The sequence below is a fragment of the Canis lupus genome, chromosome 1, assembly GCF_048164855.1.
Source record: "Canis lupus baileyi chromosome 1, mCanLup2.hap1, whole genome shotgun sequence".
NCBI classification, from domain to species: domain Eukaryota; kingdom Metazoa; phylum Chordata; class Mammalia; order Carnivora; family Canidae; genus Canis; species Canis lupus.
The window spans coordinates 59700359-59712467 of record NC_132838.1 but is presented as its reverse complement, the minus strand read 5'-3'; the positions used below and the strand labels follow the sequence as shown (position 1 = coordinate 59712467).

The 12109-nt window shown below is 35.3% G+C and overlaps 1 protein-coding gene across 12 annotated transcripts in view; it reads left to right on the top strand.

The window, feature by feature from the left end:
* MCM9 (minichromosome maintenance 9 homologous recombination repair factor) overlaps window positions 1-12109 on the top strand; it is a 123976-nt gene that overhangs the window by 46420 nt on the left and 65447 nt on the right. The window lies entirely within an intron of this gene.

Sequence of the window (12109 nt, the reverse complement as noted above, 5' to 3'; positions counted from 1 at the left end):
ATCGGTTCTGAGCAGAAGAATATGAATGGAAATGCTTAATAATTATTTTCTGCTTTTCGTATCTAGTTTCTTACCATGTGTTCTTACTCCTGTATGAAACAAAGCTCCTTCTAAATTCATTTTCCTCTTGGTCTCAGTCTCCACTCATCCAGCTTCCTTCATGTTTTACATTCAGTCTTTTTCTCTTTAGCCCTCTACCTCTCTCATTCATCATCAGATGCTCTCTTTCTCCAGTATCAGGAGAAATGGGTGATAAATAGAAAAAGGACTCAAATCTTTAAAACCTCTAGGCTAGAGCACTACTTGCACAAAGCCACTGCTAAGCATAGCAGCATTTCTAGTTGGTTACTATAGAGACAATCAGCATTAGATGGAGCCTCGCTTGACAGAAGCTAGGAAAGGAGGCTTCGTGAGATTGGGGAGCTTGTATGCAGGGGCATGTGGAAAAGGCCAAAAACTAGAAAGGATAGGAAGGGGAATGGTTTCACAAAGGAGCTAACAGGTAAATACTGATAGATTTTAGGTTGATAGAATCTGTGCCTGCCAAAGCCTTGAATCCAGCATATAAAGAATCCAATTCAGAACCAGTATGATTACACAGTAATTTTTTTTTTTTTTTTAGTAACAGCTATGCTGCTATTAACATTTGTGTACAAGTTTTTGCATAGGACCTGTATTTCCTTTCTTTTGGTTATATGCTTAATTAAGAGTGGAATTGCTGGGTCATATGGTAATTCCTTTTGAGGAGCTACCAGGCTCTTTCCCATAGTGGCTGTACCATTTTACATTCCCACCAACAGTGTATGAGCATTCTAATTTCTCCATGTCCTCACTAAGGCTTATTATTATGTCTTTTTTTTTTTACGATTTTATTTATTCATACATGAGAGACGGGGGTGGGGGGCAGAGACACAAGCAGAGGGAGAAGCAGGCTCCATGCAGGAAAGATGCGGGACTTGAGCCCGGGTCTCCAGGTTCACGCCCTGAGCCGAAGGCAGGTGCCAAACCGCTGAGCCACCCAGGCTGCCCCTGTCTTTTTGATTATAGTCACGAATTGTATGTGAAGTGGGATCCCGTTGTGGGTTTTGTTTTTTTTTTTTTTAAGATTTTTATTTATTTATTCATGAGACACACACACACACACACAGAGGCACAGACACAGGCAGAAGGAGAAGCAGGCTCCATGCAGGGAGCCCGATGTGGGACTCGATCCCGGGTCTCCAGGATCAGGCCCTGAGCTGACGGCCACGCTAAATCGCTGAGCCACCCAGGCTGCCCCTCATTGTGGTTTTGACTTATGTTTACCTGATGGCTAGAGATGTTGAACATTTTTCGTTTGCTTATTGACTATTTGTATATCTTCTGTGGAGAAATGTCTATTCAGGTCCTTTGATCTTTTAAAAAATTGGGTTTTTGTCTTATTGAGTTGTAAAGTTCCTTGTAGATTCTAAATACAAGTTTCTTATCAGAGACTTTCAGGTTCAGAAAAATTTTCTTCCATTCTGTGAGGTTTCTTTCCTTTTTTTCTTTTTTCTTAATTTTGGTGGTGGCTTGCTGCCCAAAAGCTTTTAATTTAGATAAAGTCCAATTTATCTGTTTTGCTTTTTTTCCTTGTTCTTTTGGTGTCCTTTCTTAAAAAAAACTGCCATTATAATCAAGGGTCATGAAGATTTACACCTGTTTTTTTTTTCTTTTTCTAAGCATTTTATACATGTATTTTTGTTTTCTTCAAGAATTTTAGTAGTTTCATTTTTAGAAGTTTTTTATTACAAATTATTCAATGTACTTAAAAAAGAGAAAAAAGACGGTTCACCCATTTCTCCCTCCCCACCAATAGATTGGCAGCTACCAATCTATCTTTTGTGTCTGTGAGCCTGATTCTCTATGTTTATGAGCTTTTTTAGATTCCACATGTATGAGAGATCATGCAGTGTCTTTCTCTGTCTGATTGATTTCACTTAATATAATGCCCTCAAGGTTTATCCATGTTGTGAATGGCAAGATTTCATTCTTTTTTTATGGCTGAATAATATTCCACTGTATATATACAACAATTTCTTTATTCATCCATCAATGGACACTTAAGTTGTTTTCATGTCTTGATCTTTGTAATAATGCTGCAGCCAACAATGGGAGTGCATGTATCTTTTTCTAGTTCATGTTTTCGTTTTCTTCAGATAATTACCCAAAGTAGAATTGCTGGATGGTTTTCCTCTAAGAGTTTTATACTTTTAGTACCTTATATTTAAATCTTTGATCCAGTTTCAATTATTTTTTTGTACATGATGTGAAGTAGGGGTCCAAATTCGTATTTTTGCAAGTGGATCTCCAATTTCCCAGCAGTATCATTTGAAAAAACTATTCTTTCCCCCAAGAATGAACTGACCATAAATGTATGGGTTTATTTCTGGATAGTTCTGTTCTGTTGGTCTATATACTTACGCCATTACCATATTTTCTTGATTATTGTAGCTTTGTAGTTGTTCTTTTTCAAGATTATGTTGGCTATTTGGGATGCATTGAATTTCCATATGAATTTTAGGATCACTTTGTCAATTTGTGCAAGGAAGATAATTGAGATTTTGATAGGGATTGCATTGAATCTGTAGTACTCTTTGAGGAATATTGTCGTCTTTAACAATATTAAGTCTTCCAGTCATTAAGCATGGAATATCTTTTAGTTTATTTAAGTCATCCATAATTTCTTTCAACAGTGTTTTATAGTTTTTAGGGTATAGGGTATACTTTTTTTTGTTAAATTTATTCCTAAGTATTTTATTCTTTTTTTTATTATATTATTTATTCAATGAGAGAGACAAAGAGAGAGAGGCAGAGACATAGGCAGAAGGAGAAGCAGGCTTCCTGTGGGAAACCCGATGTGGGACTTGATCCCAGGATCCCGACTCAAGCCAAAGGCAGACGCTCAACCACTGAACCATCCAGGCGCCCAAGTATATTATTCTTTTTAATGCTATTGTAAATGGAATTATTTTCTTAATTACATTTTTGTATTCTTCATTGAAAGTATAGGGGTGGCTCAGTTAGTTAAGTGTTTGCCTTTGGCTCAGGTCATGATCTCAGGGTCCTGGAATCCAGCCCTACATCAGGTTCCCTGCTCAGTGGGGAAGTCTGCTTCTCCCTCTGCCCCTTCCCCTTTTCATGCTCTTTTGTGCCCACTCTCTCTTAAATAAATAAATAAAATCTTTTTTTAAAAAGTGTGTAGGCATACAATTGATTTTTAAAAATTGATTTTGTAGCCTTTCAACCTTGCTGAAATCATTTATTACTTATAATACATTTTTAGTGGATTCCTTAGGATTTTTTGCATGCAGGATTATGTTATCTGCAAATAGAGATAGTTTTACTTCTTTGCCTCCCCCGTGGATGCCTATTATTTCATTTTTGGCCTAATTGCCCTTTCCAGAACTTCCAGTATAGTGTTTAATAGAAATAGTGAGAGTAGGGTACCTGGGTGGCTCAGTTGGTTGAATTCCTGGCTCTTGGCTTAGGTTCAGGTTCTGGTCTCCAGGTTGGGTCCTGGGATCCAACTAGTGTGGGGCTTGGTACTCAGTGGAGAGTATGCTTTCTTCCCTGTGCCCCTACCTCCTCCTCACGTGTGTGCTCTATCTCTCTCAGATAAATAAATAGATCTTAAAAAAAAAAAAAAAAAAAGCAAGAGTGACTATCCCTATCTTGTTTCTGATCTTAGCAGGAAAACATTCAGTCTTACACCATTAAGAATGATGTTTAGTTGTGGGTTTTCTATAGATGCCCTTTATCAGGTTGAGGAAGTTCCCTCCTCTTCCTAGTTTGTTGTTTTTTCATGAAGAAATATTGAATTTTGTCAAATGCTCTTGCTGTCTCTGTTGAGATGATCATGTGCTTTTTATCCTTTATTCTATTTCTTTTGAAGCTACTCCCAATTAGTCTAATTTCTCTTCTAAAAGCTAGTTTTCTAAATACGTAAAAATTATTTTCTCTTCTCTAAATCTTTCTTTCAGGCTAATCGTACCCTGTGCCGTAAATTAGTCTTTAAATGACATTATTTCCTTGTTCTTTATTATGTTTACCCTTCTCTTTTTATTAGTATTTCTTTTAAAATTTGATGTCCCCAAAGTAAACATTAGTACTCTAGATTAAGAGTCAGCAACCTTTTTTTTTTTTTTTCTGTAAAAGGCCAGCTATAAATATTTTAGATTTTTGAGGGTCATACATTGTTTGTCACAACTACTTTCCTCTGCTATGTAGTGTGAAAGTAGCCATTGACAGTAAGTAAATGATGACCATGACTGTGTTCCAAAAGAACTATTTTTACAAAAACAAGTGGTTGGGCCAGATTTTGCCCCACAGATTATAGTTTGCTGACTTCTGCTGTAGATGTTATCTAACTAGTGCAAAAGCCAGTGTGATTATATCTTCACTTGTGAATGCTATTCTCACATTAATGTATTTTTTTAATTGTATTAAAATATTTCTCTGATACTAGCATAGCCACTGTAATCCCCTTTTGGTTACTGTCTAAAGTGTGTCTCTTTTAGACAGTACATAGTTGGATCAAGTCTTTGTATTCATTCTACAAACTGCTTTTTATTAAAATGTTTATTTACATTTAATGTACTTACTGATAGGATTTATGAATGCTTATTTTCCACTCTGTTTTCTATACAGCTTATGTCTTTGTTGCAATATTCTCCATTACTGCCTTCTTTTGTGCTTAATTTCTAGTGTATCATTTTAATACCCTTTTGTTTCTTGTACTGTATTTTTTGAGTTATTTTCTTAGTGATTATCTTGGTGGTTCTTATAACATCTTAATCTAAAACCTAAGTAGTTCAGATTACTATTAATTTAATTTTAATAGTATATAAAATTTTTGTTCCATGTAATTCTGTTCCCTCCACCTTCTTTTGTGTTATTATTGTCATACAAATTTCATCTTTATACATTTTAAGCTGGTCAACACAGTTTTATGATTTTTGCTTTCTGTAGTTTTTACTTGAATCAGAAGAAGAGAGTTATCAAAAAATTACATTGATACCATCTTTAATATTTACCTATGTAGTTAACTGTACTGGTGTTTTTCATTTCTTTATGTGTACTTGAATTACTGTCTTAGTGTTCTTTCATTTCACCCTGAAAGATTCCTCTAGTATTTCTTGTAGGTCAGGTCTATTTGCACTATTTTGTTTTTGCCTGATATTTTTACTTTACAGTAATGAAATTGTAGAGAATATTCTTTTGCTCAATATTATGTTTGTAATATTTTATCTGTATTTTATTTAGCTGTACTTCAGTTTTTATTGCTGTCTTATTCCACAGTATGAATATGTAACAATTTCATTATCTGTTCTGTTAATGGGCTTCTGAGTCTGCTCTGTGATTTTTTTTTTCTTTAGTCTATCAGTTTGATAGATAACATCAGTTGATTTTTGCTTGTTGAACCAGCCTTACACACTTCAGATAAATCCCACTGAGTCATGGTGTATAATTTTTTTTATACATTGTTAGATTTTATTTGCTAATATTTTAGTATATGTGCTGCTGAAGCAAGTAGAAGTTTGCTAATAGTTTACTGAGGATCTTTATATCTGTTCATGAGAAACATAAGTTGTAGTTTTCTTGTAATGTCTTTGTTGGATTTTGGTATGGAGATAATGCTGGTATCATAGAATGAATTAGGAAGTATTACTTCTATTTCTGTCTTCTGCAAGAAACTGTAGAGGATGAGTATCATTTCTTCCTTAAATGTTTAGTAGAGGGATCCCTGGGTGGTGCAGCGGTTTGGCGCCTGCCTTTGGCCCAGGGCGCGATCCTGGAGACCCGGGATCGAATCCCACGTCGGGCTCCCGGTGCATGGAGCCTGCTTCTCCCTCTGCCTCTCTGCCTCTCTGCCTCTCTCTCTCTCTCTCTGTGTGACTATCATTAAAAAAAAAAAAAAAAAAAATGTTTAGTAGAATTCACCAGTGAAGTCATCTGGGCCTGGTACTTTCTGTTTTTGAAAGTTATTAATTATTGATCAAGTTCTTTATGGGATATGACCCTATTCAGATTGTTTCTTCTCCTGTGAGTTAGCAGCATGTCTTTCAAGGAATTAGCCTGTTTCATCTAGGTTATCAAACTGTGGGCGTAAAGTTGTTTGTAATAATTCTTCATTACCTGCTTAATGTCCATAGGATCAGTAGTGATGCCCCCCTCTTTCATTTCTGATATTAGTAATTGGTGTCTTTTCTCTCTCTCTTTTTTTTTTTCTTAGCTTATAATTTTATTGATCTTGTCAAGAATACCCTTTGGTTTCAATGATTTTCTCTATTGATTTCCTGTTTCCTTTTTTTTTTTTTTTAAGATTTATTTATTTATTCATTCAGAGAGAGCGAGAGAGAAGCAGAGACACAGGCAGAGGGAGAAGCAGGCTCCATGCAGGAAGCCCGATGTGGGACTCGATTCCGGGTCTCCAGGATCACACCCCGGGCTGCAGGTGGCGCTAAACCGCTGCGCCACCAGGGCTACCCCTGATTTCCTGTTTTCAATTCCATTGATTTCTGCTGAAATTTTTACTATTACCTTTTTTTCTGCTTGGTTTGGATTTTATCTGCTCTTCTTTTTGTAGTCTCCTAAAGTGGAAGTTTGGATTATTGATTTTAGATCTTTCTTCTCTTCTAATATATGCACTTAGTGCCATCAGTTTCTCTCTAAGCACTGCTTTCCCTGTATCCCACACATTTTGATAACTTATGTTTTTATTGTGACTTAGTTAAAACATTTTTAAATTTCTCTTGAGATTTCTTTCTTGAGCCATATGTTATTTAGAAGTGTGGTGTTTGGGATCCCTGGGTGGTGCAGCGGTTTAGCGCCTGCCTTTGGCCCAGGGCGCGATCCTAGAGACCTGGGATCGAATCCCACATCGGGCTCCTGGTGCATGGAGCCTGCTTCTCCCTCTGCCTGTGTCTCTGGCTCTCTCTCTCTCTCTGTGTGTGACTATCATAAATAAATAAAAATTTTAAAAAAAAGTGTGTTGTTTAATCTCCACGTAATTTGGGATTTTCTAGTTGTCTTCCTGTTATTGCTTTCTAATTTAATTACATTATGGTCTGAGAGAAGATTTATGATTTCTTTTATAAATTGCTAAGGTGTGTTTTATCATCTATCTTTGTGAATATTCCATGGGTGCTGGAGGAAAAAATGCATTCTGCTGTTGTTGGATAAAGTTGTTTATAGATGCCTGTTATATTCAGTTGATTGATGGTACTTTTGAGTTCAGTTACGGCCTTTCTGATTATCTGCCTGCTGGATATGTCCATTTCTGATACAGGGGTGGTGAAGTATCCAACTATAATCTACTCCTCTTTTGAGTTCCACTAGTTCTTACCTCTTATATTCCTCGGCCCATAAATATTAAGGATTGTTATATCATCTTGCAGTTTTGACCCCCTTTTTTCATTATGTAATGCTTCTCTGCCTCCCAGATAATTTTTCTTGCCCTAATATCTGTTCTGTCTGAAATTAATATAGCTACTCCCATATTTTTTTGGATTAGTGTTTGCATGATATATCTGTCTCTGTCTTTTTACTTTTAATCTGTATGTCCTTATATTTAAAGTGGGTTTCAAAAAAGGAATAAAAATAAAAGTGAGTTTCTTATAGATAATATATAGTTGGGTCTTTTTTCATCAACGGTGATAATCTTTCAACTGGTATATTTAGACTATAGGTGTTTGAAGTGAATATTGATATAGCTGGATTAATACTTGCCATATTTGTTAGCATTTTCTATTTGTTGCCCTTGTTGTTTGTTCCTGTTTTTATCTTCCACTGTTTTTCTGCCTTTTATGGTTTTAATTGAGCATTTTATATGCTTCCATTTTTTTCTCCTTTCTTAGTGTATCAATTATACTTCTTTTTTTAGTCCTGTAATTGGTAGCTCTAGAGTATGCGATATATATTTACAATTAACCCAAGTCCACTTTCAAATAACAATTGTACCACTTCATAGGTAGCACAGTACCTTACAACCAGCAATATATTTCTAATTCCTCCCTCTCATCCTTTATATTCTTGCTCTCATTCATTTTACTTGAACATAAACATATATAAGCATACATATTTGAATACATTGTTGCTGTTATTTTTAACACACTACTATCTGTTAGATTAATTAAAAATAAGAAAAATAGAAGTAGTTTTACCTAGTCTTCCTTTGTTCCTCCCTTATGTAGATCTGAGTTTCTTTTTTTTCTTTCTTTAAAGTTTATTTATTTATGTAAGTAATCTCTACAGCCCATGTGGGGCTCAAACTCATAACCCCAAAACCAAGAGTTACCAACTGAGCCAACCAGGTCTCTTTGTGTAGATCTGGGTTTCTGACCTATATCACTTTCTTCTCCCTAAGAATTTCTTTTAACATTTCTTGCAAGACAGGTCTCCTGGCAACAAATTACCTGGAGAAATTTTTTTTGTGGAGGAAGTCTATTTTTTTTTTTCACTTTGCAGGTAATTTCACAAAAGATACAGAATTCTAGACTACTGGGGTTTTTTTTCTCTCAATACTTTGAATATTTAATTCTACTCTTGTTACCTGCGTACTTTGCTCCACTACAGGTAAGTTGAATTTTTCCTCTGATTTCTTTCAAGATTTTTTCTTTATGTTTGATTTTCTGACATCTGAATATGACAGGCTTACATGTAGTTTTTTAAAAAACATTTTTCCTGTCTAGTGTTATCTTTTTTTTTTTTTTTTTAAGATTTATTTATTTATTCAGAGAGAGAGAAAGGCAGAGGCACAGGCAGAGGGAGAAGCAGGCTCCATGCAGGAAGCCCAATGTGGGACTCGATCCCGGGTCTCCAGGATCACACCCCAGGCTGCAGGAGGCGCCAAACCGCTGCGCCACCGGGGCTGCCCTGGGGGCTGCCCTGTCTAGTGTTATCTTGAGTTTTCTGGATCCATGGTTTGTTGTCTGACATTAATTAATCAATTCATGACTAATTCTTAGTCATTATTGCTTCAGATGTTGCTTCTTTTCCTTTCTCTCTTTCTTCTCATTCTGGTTTCCCATTACATTTATATTACACCTTTTGTAGTTGTCTCACGTTCTTGGGTATTCTGCTCTGTTATTTTCCATTTTTTCTCCTGTTTGCTTTTTAGTTTTGGAAGTTTCCATTGAAGCTTATACTATCTTTACACTCAGAGATTCTTTAATCAGCCGTGTCCAGTCCACTAATGAGCCCATCAAAGGCATTCTTCCTTTATTTTACAGTGTTTTTGACCTCTATAATTTTTTAAAAATTTTTTTTCGTAGACTTTCCATCTCTTTGCTTACAGTTTCAGAGAAAAATTGCTGATACTTAATGTGATACTTAACCTGGGAGGGCTCTTGGAGGTAAAACTCACAAAAGTGTGAGGGTCCCCCATGAATGGAGATTGTAATTCTGAGAGTTATCCACACTGAGCCTCCAGCAATTCATCAATTACAGTTCAGGTTTTCTTATACCATTACTGGTTCCCATGGAGGTATCAGCTCTGGTAAGTTGTGATTCTATCTTTCTAATTTTGAGGGCATTGGTTTGCCTCATGACCTCATTTCTCTAATGCATCTTAGAAGAATTATTGATTTTCCAGTTTGTTCAGGTTTTTACTTATTATTAAACAAGTGGCAACTTGTGGCAACCTCTGAGCTCCTTAAATGCTGGACTGGAAAACAGAAGAACTTACATAGATTTTCTCTTGTATTTTCTTTTATGAGTTTTCATCTATAAGTTTTATATTTTTCATTTAGATCTTTTCTTTCATTCAGTTAATTTTTGTATCACATTTGAGGTATGGATCAAGGTTGATTTTTTTTTTCTTTTTGCATAAGGCTATCCAATTATTCCAACACATTTGTGGAACAGATTATCTTTTCTTCATTGGATAACTTTTGCATTTTTATCAAAAATAACTTGACCAGATATGTGTGGGCCTGTATTTGGACTCTATTCCATTGTTCTCTCTGTCTCTCCTTTTTCTAGTACCACACTGAATTGGTTACTGTAGCTTTGTAGTAAATGTGGAAACTAAATCATGACCTCCTACTTTGTTTTTTGGTTTGATTCTTCAATTTCCTTTGCTTCTCCATATAAATTGTAGAATCACTCTGTCAGTTTCTATAAAAAGAAAAATCCCATTAGAATTTTTTTGAGGGGGCGCCTGAGTGGCACAGTCTGACTTTTGGTTTCCTATTGGGTAGTGATCTCAGGGTGCTGAGATTAAGCTCTTATCAGGTTCCATGCCCAGCGCACACTCTGCTGAAGACCCCGTCTCCCTCTGTACTCTACCCCGTCCCTACTGTGTTCTCTCTCTCAAATAAATAAATCTTTAAAAAATTTTTTTTTTGCTTGGAATTGCATTGAATCTTTAGGGACAATTAATAGAACAATTTGAGGAAGCATCTTTATTTTATTTTTTTTATTTTTACTTTTTTTTAAAATCAAGATTTTTTTTTTAAGATTTATTTATTTATTTATGATAGAGAGAGAGAGAGAGAGGCAGACACACAGGAGGAGGGAGAAGAAGGCTCCACACCGGGAGCCCGATGCAGGACTCGATCCCGGGACTCCAGGATCGCGCCCTGGGCCAAAGGCAGGCACTAAACCGCTGAGCCACCCAGGGATCCCCTTCTTTTTTTTTTTTTCTTTTTAAATTGTATTTTATTATTTTTATTTTATTTTATTTTATTTATTTTATATTTTATTTTATTTTATTTTATTTATTTTTAAAGATTTTATTTATTTATTGAGACACACAGAGAGAGGCAGAGACACAGGAAAGAGAAGGAGAAGCAGGCTCCATCCAGGGAACCCGACGTGGGACTTGATCCTGGACCTCCAGGACCACACCCCGGGCTGCAGGTGGCGCCAAACCGCTGCGCCACCGGGTCTGCCCGAGGAAGCACCTTTAAAATACTGAGTTTCTCAATTTCATGAACATGGAATATCTCTTGATTTAATTAGTTGTCTTTGATTTCTTTCATCACTGTTTTGTAGTTTTGCATATAGATCTTGCATATTTTTTATTTTTAAAATTATTTTTTTAGTAATCTCTGCACCCAACATGGGGCTTCAACTCAAGGCACATTTTTAAAGATTTATGCCCAGGTATTTCATATTTTCAGGTGCTATTATAAATTGTATTATTTTTAATTGGAGTTTAAAATTTTTTTTCTAGTACATAGAAATATGACAGACTTTTATATATTGACATATATCCTGCAACCTTGCTATGCTCACTTAGTTCTAGTAGCTTTGTTGTACATTTTTTGGAATTTCATACATAATCATATTGTCTGAAAATATAAAGTTTTGTTTTTTCCTTTTGATCTGATGGTTGTTAATTTCTTTTCCTTTATTTTACTGGCTAGAACCTCCACAAAGATTTTGAATAAGAATGATGAGAGCACATCTTGCCTTGTTTTGATCTTGGGAATGAGGGTGGGTGTGGTGGTAAGCATTCAGTCTTTTACAATTAAATATGTTAGTTGTACGATTTTTGTAAATACCCTTTATAAGACTGAAGAAGTTCCCTCTATTCTTTGCTTTTTGAGAGTTTTTTTTTTTAAATCATGAATAATTGTTGAGTTTTATCAAGTGTTTTTCTGAATATATTGAGGTGGTCATTTGCTTTTTCTTCCTTAGTTTATTGATGTGGTGTATTATTTTGTTTAATTTTTGAATGTCAAATTAACCTTGTAATCCCAAAATAAATCCCACTTGTTTATAATCTGTTATTTTAAGTATTTGATTTGCTTGTATTTTTTGAGGATTTTTGCGTCTATGTTTATGAGAGATACTAGTCTGTAGTTTTCTTTTAATATACCTTTATCTGGTTTTGGTATCTTAATAGTGCTAGCTATAGTAAATGAGTTGGGAGGTGTTCCTTGTTTTTCTGTATTTTTGAAAATTTTGTAAAATTGGTATTATCTCTTTCATGAATGTTTGGTAGAATTCACCATGAAGTCATCTCAGTCTGTAGATTTATGTGTTGCAGGATTTTTAACTATATAGCCAATTTTCAAAAGAGGTATAGGAGTATGCAAGCTATCTATTCCTATTTAGATAAACATTCACAGTTTATATATTT